Raw genomic sequence first — 15205 nt, forward strand, 5'->3', positions numbered from 1 at the left:
GTAGGACTTCTCTGTGTGGCTAAACTCCTCTCTGCCAGATTCAAATGCCGTCAAAGACTTCCGTTATCAACCTGAAATAAGGCCTAAAACAAGCACTTTTGGGGGAGATTTATTTTGATTTAAAACTACTCTGTGGATCAGGGGCCAATATCAGTATCTGGGATGGAGAGTCAGCGGAAGTGAGCATGAGAAGGAACAGCATGAGGGGAGCTGGAATGCAGGCAGGGGGTAATAGTTACAGGGTGTCTGAAGTTTTAGGCAGTTCTCACATTTAGTTATTGCCACAATTCTCTTGAAAATGGCGCTGTTTCCTTTAGCCTTCAGATGCTAAGAGCAAGTCTTTTTGTATGAGCAGGAAGACCATGGCAGAGAGAGGTAGAGGGGTTACAGGTTACTTGGTGGTGCAGGTCAGGATTCACATAATTTTCAAACCTGACTAGGCATTGGTGCTGAGCTGAGAGAAGAAAATGTGCACAAAGAGGAACGGGGTGTGCTAAAAAAACAAACTTCACTATTTCATTGTTTTTCCTGGACTGGTAGAATGGTTTTGGGGGCTGGGAAGTGAGACGGGAAGGGTTGAGGAATCAGGGAAAGACATCAACCAGATTGAGGAAAGGATTAAAAGCCGAGAGAGGAGAGAGAAAAGCAGCAAGGAAAGGGAAGTGAAGAGAAACGAGAGAAGAGCCCAGCTTTGCGAGACCGACGTGGCTCTCCTTGCTGAACTTCCCTTTGTGCTCTCTCCACACGAAAGCCACTCAATGGGATGTTACAATTGAAATCCAACCAAAATAGTATGCATGGTCTGGAATTTGTTTTAAAAAATCAAAACAGTCTAGGAGAGAGTCTTAATTTTTCTGACTTTATAAAGTCGCAGAGAAATGTGCTTCTGATCAGAGGGGAAGCGAGAAGAGGGCACTGGGCCAAACATATGTAGGCAGGTGCTGTACAACTTCTCCACACAGCTCAGCCAGAGCACCTCCCGCATGACCTTGGCTTCTAATGAAAAGTGTGTGTTTCTCTGTGCAGACACTGGGAGGAGGATGAGACCTCCCGGCTGATCTGGATTTGATATCAAGACACCCTCCGAGCACATCGCCCCAAAGGTGTCACAGCGGGCAAGTCCCGCTAATATTTTGCCCTGCCCCGTGACCTCCACCCAAACTCACTCCAGTTTCCTGATTGTAGTTTATCCAGCAACAAAGAATCGAAGCTTTTTTATCTCAGAATAATGAGGCTGTTGAACATCAGTGTCGGCAGGTTCTGCAAAAAAAATATTCTTAAAAGCAGAAAATAAGCCTGTCTTCTGGTCCCCTCCCCTATCAAGAATGAGCAAGACATTTTGCTTTGCCTATTAATTTTCTGTGCCAGCTCGCACGGGGCCAGAGGAACGAAGCATGATGAGGTAAGTGTTTGGCTGGGTGCTGTTCAGAACAGGTGGAAACAGGGTCCAGCTTTTGCTGAAGTGGTGGCTATACTATATTCCTAGAGCACTGTATAAAAATGACCATAAATGTTGTGTCTCAAAGCAGCAGAAATGTATTTTCTCACCATTCTGGAGGTATGAAGTTCAAAAACAAGGGGTGACTATTGCGTTCACCCCCTGAGGTTCTGGGTACTGCTCTTGGACTTCCAAAGTTATCAATCCTTGATGTTTTCTGGCTAGCAAACGTATCAGTCCAGTCTGTCTCTGTCACCACATGACTTTCCCCTGGTGTCTCTGTCTCCAGATGACCTTCTCCTCTCCTTATAAGGACCCCAGTTCTATAGGACCAGGAGCTATTTTAATGGTTTTGTCTTAATTGATCATGTCCACAAAGGCCCAATTTCTAAATACAATCCCAATTACAGATACCATAGGCTAAAATTTTAATATGTATCTTTTGGGAGGCACAGTTAAACCTGTAACCTCACGTTTTCAGACCTGATGTACAAGGAAGGTGCTACCAGAGGACATCATTCTGAATGAGTGATGTTGGTGTGGGGTCAGAGCCTCTACAGGAAGGGAAAACAGTCAAATGGGAAGGACAGAGTCAATTGAAGTCTGTTCAAACTGCTGTTTGTCCCCAAAAGACAATCTGAAGTCTGGAAAGCCGAAGGGCTCAGGCAGAGCCGTCAAAGAGCTCTGGGAAGCTCAGGTGATAGACTGACACTGCTCTACGACCCCGTGATGAGGTGGTGTAGAGAGGTTGCAGGGAAAGACAATTTCTTTTTTTTTTTTTCAGGAATGCATACTGATGAACTCAGGAACATAATGCTGGTTGGAATCTTGAAAGTTTGATGTTTCAAGGGTGCTGAGAGGTAGTTGGTATATCAACAATGAAAAATGTAGTAGCATGATAGAGCACTCTCAAAACGATTTGTGACAGGAGGGAGGAACTCAGAGTTGCTTATTTAGTTTACCTTCTTGGCAGGGTTAACATCGTGTTCCAGGGACTGGGGTTGGCTGTTTGCCTTGAAAAAAAAAAACATTAAATAGAAATGCCATTCTTTTTGTACCCTTCTAGTGGTTTCTGACTGCTGCCAGAAGAATGGAAGGAGATTAGCTAGCGGATCCTTAGGCAGGTCAGGGAGTTGTCAGCCAGTAGGCTTAGGCAGGCACTAAGAGTTTGAGAAAGGCTCTAATCCTACAGCATTTATAGTAAGCATCTACTACCATTTTGGATGCTGGCACTTTGAAAATGTATGGGCGAGAGATAATTATTTATAAGTGACTGTCTTCAGGAAGCTATTTCTAATAAGTGTATTAGCTTATTCCATCTGACTAGTATTTATTTTAGTTATGACCTGTCATTCATGATCCTTGGGAAATTCACTATTAAAACTATGTGACATTTTCTCTAATCATGGCATTTCTCATGAACTTATTCTTTGGTGATGATCTTTATAACTTCATCTTTTCCAAGTCCATAAACTTGATGAGCTTTTCAGTAGCATTTCCCCTTTTCTTGTCCTTTATTTTCAACTTGACCCGTGATAATTTTTAATACTCACAAAGTATTAAAAGAAGTTCCAAAAATGTATTAAAGGGTAGAGTTTTGATCCTGAATTAATAGACATTACTTGACCATAGTTTCTGAGAACAAATAAATTTAAGAGACAGATTTTATTTTCTTTAGGCCTTCTCAATGCCTTCAACTGAGTTTTTTTTAAATCGTAACTTTAGTCATATTTCTGATTTTTTATTATTGATTCAGGGCCGGAGGGATAGCAGAGCAGTAGGGCATTTGCCTTGTGCGCAGCCAGCTCAGCCGAGCCAGGTTCGATTTCTCTGTCCCTCTCAGAGAGCCCGACAAGCTACCGAGAGTATTTCGCCCGCACGGCAAAGCCTGGCAAGCTCCCCGTGAGATATTCGATATGCCAGACACAGTAACAACAAGTCTCTCAGAAGAGATGTTACTGGGCCCGCTCGAGCAGCTCGATGAACAATGGGAGGACAATGCAGCGCAGTGCTATTATTGATTTATCATCCATTTATAATATTGTTGAATTTGAGAAATTTAACTTTACATGTATATCATTTCGTGATGGTAAATACCATTTAGTGGTGGATGTGTTGCTAAAGTTCCAGTGTCATTCCACCAAGATGAACTTCCCATTTCTCCTTCTACTCCTCCCTTTTCTTGTGGTGGCCGTCATAGTTTTCACCAAGTCTAGACGTTTTGTTGTTTTGTCACAAATTTTCTTTAGTTATCCATAATTCCTACATGAGCAAAACTATTGTTAATGGTATTTCATTTTTCTATTTAGCATATGTTCAATCTCTATTTTGTCTCAAAAGGCACAATTTAATCTTTTTAGAAATATAAGTATTTCTTTGAAAATATGTACCACTTCTTTATCCTGTGACCTGCTAATGATTGCATAATTCAATTCAATTTCATGTTATGTATTGAAAATAATGCCACTCTGAACACAGAACAAATATAGTTTTGAATAAAATCTTATCTTTGAATCCCCATCCCCTCACCACCAATTAAAAAATCCTATAACTATTCACAAAGTTGGGGCTGACCCAGTAGAAAGAAACTCATTACTGGATCCAGATTCAAACTATCTTGAATAGTAATTATTTGAAAATCATTTATTTGCTATTTTTTCTCTTATAAAAACCCAGTCTTTGCTCTAGCTGGCCTAAGGAATCCTCTATTATTATTATTTTCCCCAGAGGTAGGAGGGCTTGTCTTCTGGGATGTCTGAGGACAATATCAAGTTTCTATATCAAGAGCTTTTGGAAAAGCAGAGCCATTATGAAGATGGCGGGAAGAAGAAACAGAGAGAAATTAGACCTGGTGCGGATGTAGGAGGAGCTGTGGAAGTGGTGGTCCAGAAAACCGTTGCAACATATCAGACAGAACTACCCTAAACCACCCTAATGTACAGGTACCGGTGAACTAATTGGAGCCTATAGTGAAACCGAAGAAGCCAAGTGCATGGCACCACTGAGGAGGCCAGGAAGGCAACTCATGCAAAGATCAGGGGAAGCTGCTGATTTTGACAGATTGGTTTTTTTTGGGGGGGGGTCACACCCATCAATGCACAGGGGTTACTCATGGCTCTTCACTTAGGAATTATTCCTGGTGGTGCTCGGGGGATCATATGGGATGCTGGGAATCGAACCCAGGTCTGCCGCATACAAAGGCAAATGCCCTACCCGCTGTGCTATTGCTCCAGCCCCGGCAGATAGAGGTTTGATGGGAATGCTTCTCATCAAGACCAGCAGTCAGGAGCATGAAATTTGCTCCTAAGTTAGAATTTACTCTTACTTCAATAAAGGGTAAATAAAATTCCCTTGCTAATCAATTATTGCTAAGAAGAACCTGTCTAATAAATAAACAATGCAATTGGGAAGGCAGATAGGAATTAAATGGCAATGCAGGAAGGATGGAGAATGGCGATGTAGCTCCTTTTTTGTCCGAAGACTGGTTTTCTTTCTTCTTTTTGATAGTCATGATGGAACGAAAACTAGTTAATTTTTCCAGATATATAAATTCAACACACAAAAACTGAAAATTCATCACCCAAATCAATATTGTATCTATCAAATGTAGAAAGTTTATGTCTTATACCTGTCTTATATCACCTCTTCACTTAATCACTTAACTTCCCGTTAGTTGTCGATTTGCTCGAGCGGGCGCCAGTAACGTCTCCATTTGTCCCTGTTGTGTGCTAGTGTGGCCCAATGGCATCTGTTCGCTCTGGGAACATGAAGAGATGTTCCCATAGATACAATATTGATTTGGGTGATGAATTTTCAGTTTTTGTGTGTTGAATTTATATACCTGGAAAAATGAACTAGTTTTCGTTCCATCATGACTATCAAAAAGAAGAGAGAAAACCAGTCTTCGGACAAAAAAGGAGCTACATCACCATTCTCCTTCCTTCCTGCATTGCCATTTAATTACTATCACCTCTGAAAGAATAAAATAAAAAAATAATAAAATATTCTTTTTAAGTTTTGCTTTCAAGTTTACTCATCACTTAATCACTTAATCACTTAACTTCCCGTTAGTCGTCGATTTGCTCGAGCGGGCGCCAGTAACGTCTCCATTTGTCCCTGTCGCGTGCTAGTGTAGCCCAATGGCATCTCTTCGCTCCGGGAACATGGAGGGCCTCAAACCGATCGTTCATGATCTTGACAAAGAAGTCTGACCATCTGGTAGGTGGGCGGCCACGCGGTCTCTTGACATCCCGTGGAATCCAATCAGTAACAGCTCTAGTCCAACGGTCGTCTTTAAATCTCATTACGTGACCAGCCCATCTGATTTTCGACACCTTGGCGAAAGAGACAGCGTCCCTGATCCTTGATCGTCGACGGATGTCAGAACTCCGGATTCTTTCTCTCATTTGAGTGAAACGTGATATTCCAAGCATAGCTCTTTCTATTCTTCTTTGGGAGACCTGAATGGCGTTCTCATCTTGTTTGCGTAGGGCCCAGGTCTCTGAGGCATATGTTAATGCAGGAAGAACAGTGGAATCAAAGAGATGTGCCCGGAGCCAGAGGTTCTTCGTCCTCTTAGCTATTTCTTCGACGTTCTTGAAGGCGTTCCAAGCCGCTCTCTTCCTCCTGCGCAGCTCGGGTGCCAGGTCATTTGTCATGTTGACCTCTCGACCTAGGTACACATAGCTGTTGCATTCGGAGATGGTCGTTCCATTGAGAGCGAATGGGGCGTCAGGAACAAGGCTGTTTCTCATAAACATTGTCTTCGTAAGATTCAGCTGTAGTCCTACCTTTCCACACTCACGGTCAAAGTCGGCCAGCATTTGTGCCGCTTGGCTGATGTTTGGTGTTATTAAAACAATGTCATCAGCAAAGCGGAGGTGGTGTAGTTGCCGACCATCTATCTTCACTCCCATTCCTTCCCATTCCAGTCGTCGCATGATGTTCTCGAGGGTGGCACGACTGGAATGCGACGACTGGAATGGGAAGGAATGGGAGTGAAGATAGATGGTCGGCAAGTTTACTCATAATTAATTTAATTTTCTATCCTTTGTTAGTTCCCATTTCATGTTAATTGTAGTGTCTTCAACCATTTCATGAAGTCTCCAATTATCCTTCTCACCTTTGTTTTGGCTCCATTCTTTTTAGCACTGGGGATGCTCATTTTCTATCACAATAACTTGTTGTTCATCGACTTCGTCGAGCAGGCACCAGTAACGTCTCCTTCTTCGTAGCCCTGAGATTTTAAAAGAGCCATTTCAAAGCTCTTTCAGGATTAGGAGAATGAGACCCATCATTGTTACTGGTATTTGGCATATTGAATACGACACGGGAAGTCTGCCAGACTCTGCCATGTGGGCAGAATACTTTTGGTAGCCTGCCAGGTTCTCCAAAGGAAAAATGAGATAATAAGATGTCACGCGGCCACCAATGTGGCTGCACGCTTCTGGGAGCTGGGTTTTATAGTCTCTGCGTCTTAGCCATTGATGGGACCAACCTGGCGCTGGCGGCAGCTGGTGGGTGTGAGGCCTACCTACTGGAAGATGGGGGATCTGGTTGGAGAAGGCCCAGTCCCAATCCGAGTAGGCTTGGAGACCTCAGCCCCGGGACCCGCATGTCTGGGTTCCTCTGCCAGTTCTTTCATGCATGAGGCCCATCTGGACGTGTGGAGAGTGGTCCCAGCATGGCTGTGTCTGGCTCCGGAGGTCCTCAGCTGCAGGGGCTCTGCTCTCTCTCCATTCTTTTTAGCACTGGGGCTACTCATTTTGTGTACCAATGATAATTACTAGGACACTCTAGTGAATACTAGTAGGAAAAAAAGGATATTATCTTTACTTTTGCTAAAATTTAATTAGTGCCATTTATGGGTAGTCACGTGAAGGGAAACTATAGCTCTCATTTTTTTTTTCTGTAATTTGCCCTCAAGTTCCCAGTGTTTTAATGAAAAACTTTTCAAACAGAGCCTGGCTCTTAGAAACACTTGGAAATGCTAGTGATAATGATGACAAGTATAATGGTAATGGGGATGTAGGACAGGCACACACTGAAGCTTAAGAGAGAGTCAGTTCAACTAAATGTGTCCTCTGTCAGACTTCACGTATATTAAACCAAGTCCATGGTACTACATTCAAAATCATATCTTTTTCTTCACTTCCCTTTTCCCGTAGGATTAGTATTATCTTAGTCACTCATGGGCATCTCTCTCATCACTCTGTCTTCAGGAACAAAGGATTCTAGAGGCCAGAGTCTGAAAACTGTTGTGTCATAAAGGACCCATCGTGACTGAAGGAATGCTGACTGAACTTTTGGAGTTAGTTGGCAAGTTTATTTGCCTCAGTTTTTGTTCCTCTTCCACACATTTACTGTGCTTCTGTGATGTGGAAGGTGCTGTGAGGAGAATGATTTGATTATATAAAGTCTCATAAAAAACTTATAAATTAAAAAAAAGCTTTTTATTGAACCACTGAGATAGACCCTAACAAAGCTGTTTATGATAAGGTTTCAGTCATGTAATTTTCCAACACCCATCCCTCCACCAGTGTGCGTTTCCCGGCATCAGAGTCCCCAGTTTCCCTCCCATCCTCCCCAACCCCCACCCTCATCTTTCCTCGATGTCAAGCTCGTTCTCTCTCTCTCTCTCTCTCTCTCTCTCTCTCTCTCTCTCTCTCCCCCTCTCTCTCTCGGGCATTGTGGCTTGTCATACAGTACTGAAAGGTTATCAGGGATATCCCCTTACCTACGAAAGGAACAGTATGACAATAATAGCTGGAAATGATCACGTTGAACAAGAACTGAGTGTTAAGAGTTAAAATTTTGTTTGAAGAGAATGGTCAGTTTAGCTTGTCTTAATAAATAAAACAGTCTGAATCACTGTGCAATGAACAAGCAGGGCAGATAGGTGGGAATGCTGTAACAGGGTCAGATATTCAGCGTTTGTCCTCAAGCAGTCAAAATTGAAAGCAAGGGACCAAAGAGCAAATGGCCAAATTCAGTCAAGTCAGTAAAGGTTTTATTTAGGACAAAGGAATGGAATGGAAAGTAAGGGAAAGTAAGGCAGGGAAACTCTAAGATTACAGTAGGGGTCCCCAAAGCAAGATTCTTTTTTTTTTTTGGCTTTTTTTGGTCACACCCATTGATGCTTGGATTACTCCTGCCCCTGCACTCAGGAATGACTTCTGACAGTGCTCAGGAGACCATATGTGATGCTGGGTATCAAACCAAGGTTGGCTGTGTACAAGGCAAACACCCTCTCCATTGTGCTATTGCTCAGGTCCCCTTCTTTTCTATTTTTAATCACCATGAGAGACACAGTTACAAAGTTGTTCATGATCAGATTCCAGTCACACAATGTTCTGTATCTGTCTCTTCATCAGTGTAAGTTTCCCACCAACAATATCTCCAGTTTCCCTTCCATCTTCCACCTCACCCCCAGCCTGCCTCCATAGCAGACACCCCCAGCACTCTGTCTCTGTCTCTGTCTCTGTCTCTCTCTCTTTCCTTTTGGGCATCATGGTTTGCAAGACAGCTGCTAGAAGGTTATCATACTTCTTCTACCTACTTTCAGCACTCAGTTCTTGTCTAGAGGTTTCACTTACTTCTTGACCCAATACCTAAATTTTTGGTGGGTTAATTTCCTGGTGAGCTTGATCCTGAGGTGATAGAGTCTGGCTGGAGGCATGGCAGCTAATTTGGAGAGTGGAAGCAAGTAAGCAGTTGCTGGGACTCTGTTTGGACAGGCACTGGTTGGGTTTTGGTCACACAATGTTCCAGCACCTGTCCCTTCACCAGCGTACATTTCTGATGCCCTCAGTTTCCCCCCTTCCACCCCCACCACATCTGCCTCTACGGCAGTCACTTTTATCTCTCTCTCTCTCTCTCTTTCTCTCTCTCTAAAGCAAGATTCTTAGGAAATGCAAAAACCCTATACCTTTTTAATAAGGGTATAAGGATGAGCATTTATTATGTTTCAAGAATGCGGGCCAAGGGTGATCTAGGCACCCCTACCCCCTTTAAACTATTGCATTTCCTCATCTAATTACTCTAAATACCACATATAAGAGATTTTTATCCTGTGTTTGTCTTTCTTCTTCTGGCTTACTTAATTTAACATGACATCTCGCAGTTTCTGTCTTTGTTGTAACAACTGCATGATTTCATCATTCTTTACAGTTGTGTAGTATTCCATTGTGTGTATATACCACATCTTCATAATCCACTGATCTGTTCTTGGATCTCTAGGTTGATTCCAACTTTAATAACCAAATTTAAAAGGTGCCCGTCAAGATGGCAGGTTGAGGCAGGGAACACTGGAACTGAAGCTGGAACACTGGTGGAGGGAATTCGACATTGGTTATGGGATCAGATGGTGGAACATTGCATATCAAAAATCCAACTATGAACAACTTTTTCACTCATGGTGCTTTAATAAAACAAACTTTGGGGAAAAAGAAGGCGACCAGCAGGGTCTATATCATCCAGGTTATCAGGCACCACCAACACCTCCCTTGTCACCTTCCATTCCAGAAAAATCCTTTTCGAAAGGGCCATATTCTTCAACTTGCCCAGCCTGTTCCCCTTTTCCTCATCACCAACAGACCTTTGAAATCCAAAAATTTTTAATGGGTTTGATATGAAGTACTTTGGATCTATACTAAGTTTCTGCACAGAGAAACACCAACCTGATTAGAGCTGAAGTGATATTAAAATTTGAGGATAACTTTGTCTGTGAAGGAGATGCTGATGCTGGTGAAGAGATAAAGCAGTGACTCACTTTAATCTTGTCTTATTGGCAACTGAATAGTCAAATTATTTTCTTTAATACTTCCACTCAGTCACATTCTAAGAAGGACAGGTTTGTGCATGTGTTTGTGTGCACACGTGTGCATGTGCATGCGTGTACGTGTGCATGTGCGTGTGTGTTTGTGTGTGTGTGTGTGTGTGTGTGTGTGTGTGTGTGTGTAGCATACCTTTTACTCTCAGAAAGTTTGCAAGTCAATTTTACCTCTTCATGCGTATGCAGGTCTTAAGGACATTCAGGGAGATTGATGGCCTCTTTGTTTTGTCTTTGAAATTAGCACAGTTCTATGTATCCTAGGACCTTCTGGATTCCCAGCATTAGAACTTGTGAAAAGCCCCTTTGGAAGTTTCCATCTTCAAATCTTCATTTTATAAAAATGTCTAGGTTCTTGTTTGTCTCACTTATAATCAGGCAGAAAGTTAAATAACTGAAACTGATTGTTTTCATCAGTGCCTGAGGAATCGAGCTTTTCTTATGGAGTTTAGCTCTGAGTCATTCAAATGCAAAACAGCCAGAAAATGTAGCTATTTTCGGGGACTGTGAGTCAGAACAAATCATCATCAGGACCAGAAATAAGGTTTTTGTCTTTGTTTTTGAGGAACTCCAAAGTCTATCTGTACCTCTCCTAGCTCAAGATTGGTGGCTTTTAAGGCGGCTACTTGGGGTTAGGGAGGGACGGAGGGAGTGAGGAATAACCTGCTAAAATTTACAGTCCTGGATTTTCTAGCCAAGGCTTAATAGTTTTTCATGAACAGATTCTCTTAAGAGTTCTCCCAATCTTGAATTAATCTCCAGAGTATAAAAAAGTTGATTTTCATGGGTTTTCTGGAGAAATGGATTTATGGAGTTTTGACTGTCGTTTCAAAATCATGTTCCTCCCACTCAAATAACTTCATTTTATTTTGCTTTGTTTCTTCCTTCTTTATGGACAAAATGACTAGAAGCACAATTTCTCAGTCAAATAAATTCCTATAGAATTCATTTGTAACTCTGCCTAACAACCGTTTATTTGCACAAAAAATGATTATAATTCCATTAAAGAAAAAATATATACACAGTATATATCTTGGACTTAGTGGGTTTTTGTTTTCTTTGTCTAAGAATGTAGGAGTGGTATAAACATTCCAAACATTCTGAATATTATTCAGAAATATCAAGTTAAACAGAAAGAACTTAAAACAAATACTGGTGGAAGAGAATCTAAAATTTATCGAGTATTTAGTATGTGCCATTTTATCATAAAAATATTATTTTAGGTATCCAATGTACAGTATGTAAGTGGTGAATTCATTATTCGAGTCTTATATCAGAGGCAATGGAGAACTTCTAGGCAAGACAATATTTAGAGGCCACTTTATGTTACTGTCTTCCCTTCAGTATAATTCTTACTTTTTTCCTATTTGTAACTGATAAGGTTGTATATGTGTGCATGCAAATAATGAATATTGAGCAAAATATTAATTTTTATATTAATTTATACACTTACCTTTTCCTAAGTTTTGCTTCTGTGGATTCTGGTAAACTTGGTTTTGTTCTCCTTTTTTATTCATAAATATTACTTGTCCATCTCTGTGCATAGTAAAAAACTTGTTGACTTATTTTTACATTTATTTTTATTAAGGTATTGTTATTTTCGAAATTCATAATAGAATTGTGTCAGGCATACAATGTTCCAACACCAATCTCTCCATCAGTATGACATTCCCTCTACCATTGTCCCCAGGTTCCCTCCTAATCTCTACCTTGCCCCTTTGAAAGACACATGACAAATTTATATCATATTGCTTGCTCCAACAAAACTTAAAAAAATGAAAAATGCAATTATCGAAAGTAAATCAATAAAATTTAATTTGTGGTGACTGTTATATGATTTTAACCTATATAAATAAGGAAATTAAAACCATTAAATATAATGAGTACAATACTTATTCTCATTTATATAAGTTTTTAACTCTTGTAGTCTCTTTGTTCATGATTTGCTCAAGTGGGCACCAGTAACGTCTGTTTTTGACATATTGAATACACCATGGGGAGCTTGCCAGGCTCTGCCATGTGGGCAGGATACTCTCGGTAGCTTATTGGGCTCTCCGAGAGGAACAGAAGAATTGAACCCAGGTCGGCCTCGTGCAAAGCAAATGCCCTACCTGTTGTGCTATCGCTGCAGCCTTAACTCTGGTACCTAAAATAATATTATTTTAGTGAATTGATTTTAATCTTTACTTGACTCTCATTGTGGTAATTATCATCTTTTCCCTGTCATTAATAAAACTTAAAATTTTTGTGCTAATATACTTTAGAGTATACATGAAATAGGTAAAAGTTACAAGCATAAAATTTAGTGATGGGAATTAAGAAAATTAAAAGGGAAATTGAATAGGCCAATGAAACTATGAAGTGTTTTATCCTAAAAGGGAAACTGGTTTTATATTAGAAAATATTATATTAAAGATACTGTTTAACTGCATTAATAAGTAAAAGATTGCAATAAAAATCTCGATGGGTATTTAAAAAAACTGATCAGATAGGATATAATGAAAGATAATGGTGGAACGCAAAATACCCAAAGACAATAGAAACCAAGAATATGAGAACTGACATTCAGTAGGACACATGTCACTTGAGGAAGCAGAGGACAGGATCGGGAGGGGACGTTCAGCTGGAAGGAGGAGGTGGTGCTGAAAGGTGGTGAAGCATTATAGATGAAGCCCTCTCAGTAATAGTAGTGTAAACCACGTGCAAAAAATTGTATTAAAAAATAAATGAAAGAGCTTCTCACAAAAGCAGTGTGGCAAGTGGGAGGCAATGGGTTTGGGGCCTGGCATGGGTGGAGGGAAGTAAACACTGGTGAAGGGATCTGTGTAGAGATACTGAATGCCCAAAACCCAATCATGAATAACAATAATTTCATGGTGACTTAAAGAACTGGGCTGGAGCGATAGCACAGCGGCAGGGGTTTGCCTTCCAAGCAGCCTACATAGCCGACCTGAGTTCGATTCCTCCGCCCCTCTCGGAGGGCCTGGCAAGCTACCAAGAGGCTCTCGCCCACACGGCAAAGTCTGGCAAGCTCCCCGTGACGTATTCGATATGCCAAACAAAGTAACAACAAGTCTCATGATGGAGACGTTACTGGGCCCGCTCGAGCAAATCGATGAACAACGGGAGGACCGTGATACTGTGATACTGTGACTTAAAGAACTAGTTTGTCATTATAGTTTTTTTTTTCTCTTTTGGGTCACACCTGGCGATGCACAGGGGTTACTCCTGGTTCTGCACTCAGGAATCACCCCTGGTGGTGCTCAGGGGACCATATGGGATGCTGGGAATCGAACCCGGGTCGGCCGTGTGCAAGGCAAACGCCCTACCCACTATGCTATTGCTGCAGCCCCTGTAATTATAGTTTTTTTGTGATTTACTTTACACATTATTTTCATTCCCATTAAACTATTAAAATTAGAGCCAAAAAGGACTGAAATGTTTTTAAACAATCCTTTTTGCTTTGCTTAATCATTCTCAAAGTCTCCTGTTTTATACTTTGGGGAGGGCTGTTGAGCCATACCCTGCTGGTGCTCAGGGGCTTTTCCTGGCTCTGTGCTCAGAAATGACTTATGTTATAGGGGGAGCTTATGTCATGGCAGGGTTGAATCTGCATTGGCCACGTACAAAGCAAGCACCCAGCTAACACCTGTACTCTCCCCTTTGTACTTCAACTGTTTAGTTGAAGTACATTCTTACTGTATTTTTTATCTAATCAAAACCAAGCATTAAGTAATAAAACACTATATGAATTGCCTCCCCGGAAGAAATAAGTAGATTTTAGAACCTTATCATGAACGTTCTAACGTGTAGGTCGTACCTACTCAAGGATTTTCTAATTTCCAGGTTCATATATAACCTCCTAATTATTCCTCAGAAAACTTCTTGGGATGAGAGAAAAGAACCCAAGTCAGACCTGTGTTCCTGTATTCAATATTTTGTGTACATAGTAATACCTATTTTATCTCCGGTAAGATGTCTACCAATTTTGGGGTTTGGGGTGAGGGAAAGATTTTGTATTATGATTACTGTACTGCTTACTTGATACTGGAAAATATGGGTACTTCATTTGTACAGAGACCCGGGACTTTAGTTCTGGATTCATATGCTTCATCCATCATAGTTTAGAATCATTTTCCCCATAGACTGTCATTATTTGGGAAATTATTGAAATAGTCATTGCCTTTATATTTTGTAACTGACTTCAAAATAAATGGTACTTGCTGATTGCCAGCATTTCAATTTTTTCATTCTTAAAAGAAACCATGGCTCTAATTGTTGTTTTGAGGCTGCTAGCTACATTCTAATGTATTCTAATAGAAAACTACACATTTGAACAACTTTTTTTCCAAAGGAAAATTTATTCATTGGGCTCTTTACAGACATTCAAATTACACATTGTAATTAAATTATTTACATTTGGGGAAAAAAGCTTCAGTGTTGACTGCATAGGTCTTTAAACTATTGGGTCACTTGGGAATTTGCAACATCACATCATTTCAATAAGGTGTTCAAATGATCTCTAGGGATTTTAAACACTTCTAGTTATGAAAACAAGTTTTCATCTGTATTTTTCTAAGCTGTCTTCTTATATATAGCACTTCAGAAAACTCACTATTACCGGTTTTACTGCCTGATTGCTTAAGAGTTAATTGGTTCAGCACCTGGGCCGGAAGCTATTTTGGCAGAAACTCTGTTTCCTTCAAGTTTTAGCCATAAAATTCTGGATAGTGAATTGTAATCAGGCACTTTTCTTTCCCTTTTTGTTTTTTCCACAACAGAGCAGGAATACTCTGTAAGTTGAAGGCATTGCTGAGCACTCATTTGGAATATGAAAATAGTTTCTCGGTTATAACCTAGCATTAAAAGAGTAATTTCTAATATGCATGGGAGCCTAAATTTTTGTACTTAATTTAAAACAGGTCAGTTAATCTTAT

This window comes from Sorex fumeus, unplaced genomic scaffold (genome assembly GCF_029834395.1).
Source record: "Sorex fumeus unplaced genomic scaffold, SorFum_2.1 ptg000008l, whole genome shotgun sequence".
NCBI classification, from domain to species: Eukaryota; Metazoa; Chordata; class Mammalia; order Eulipotyphla; family Soricidae; genus Sorex; species Sorex fumeus.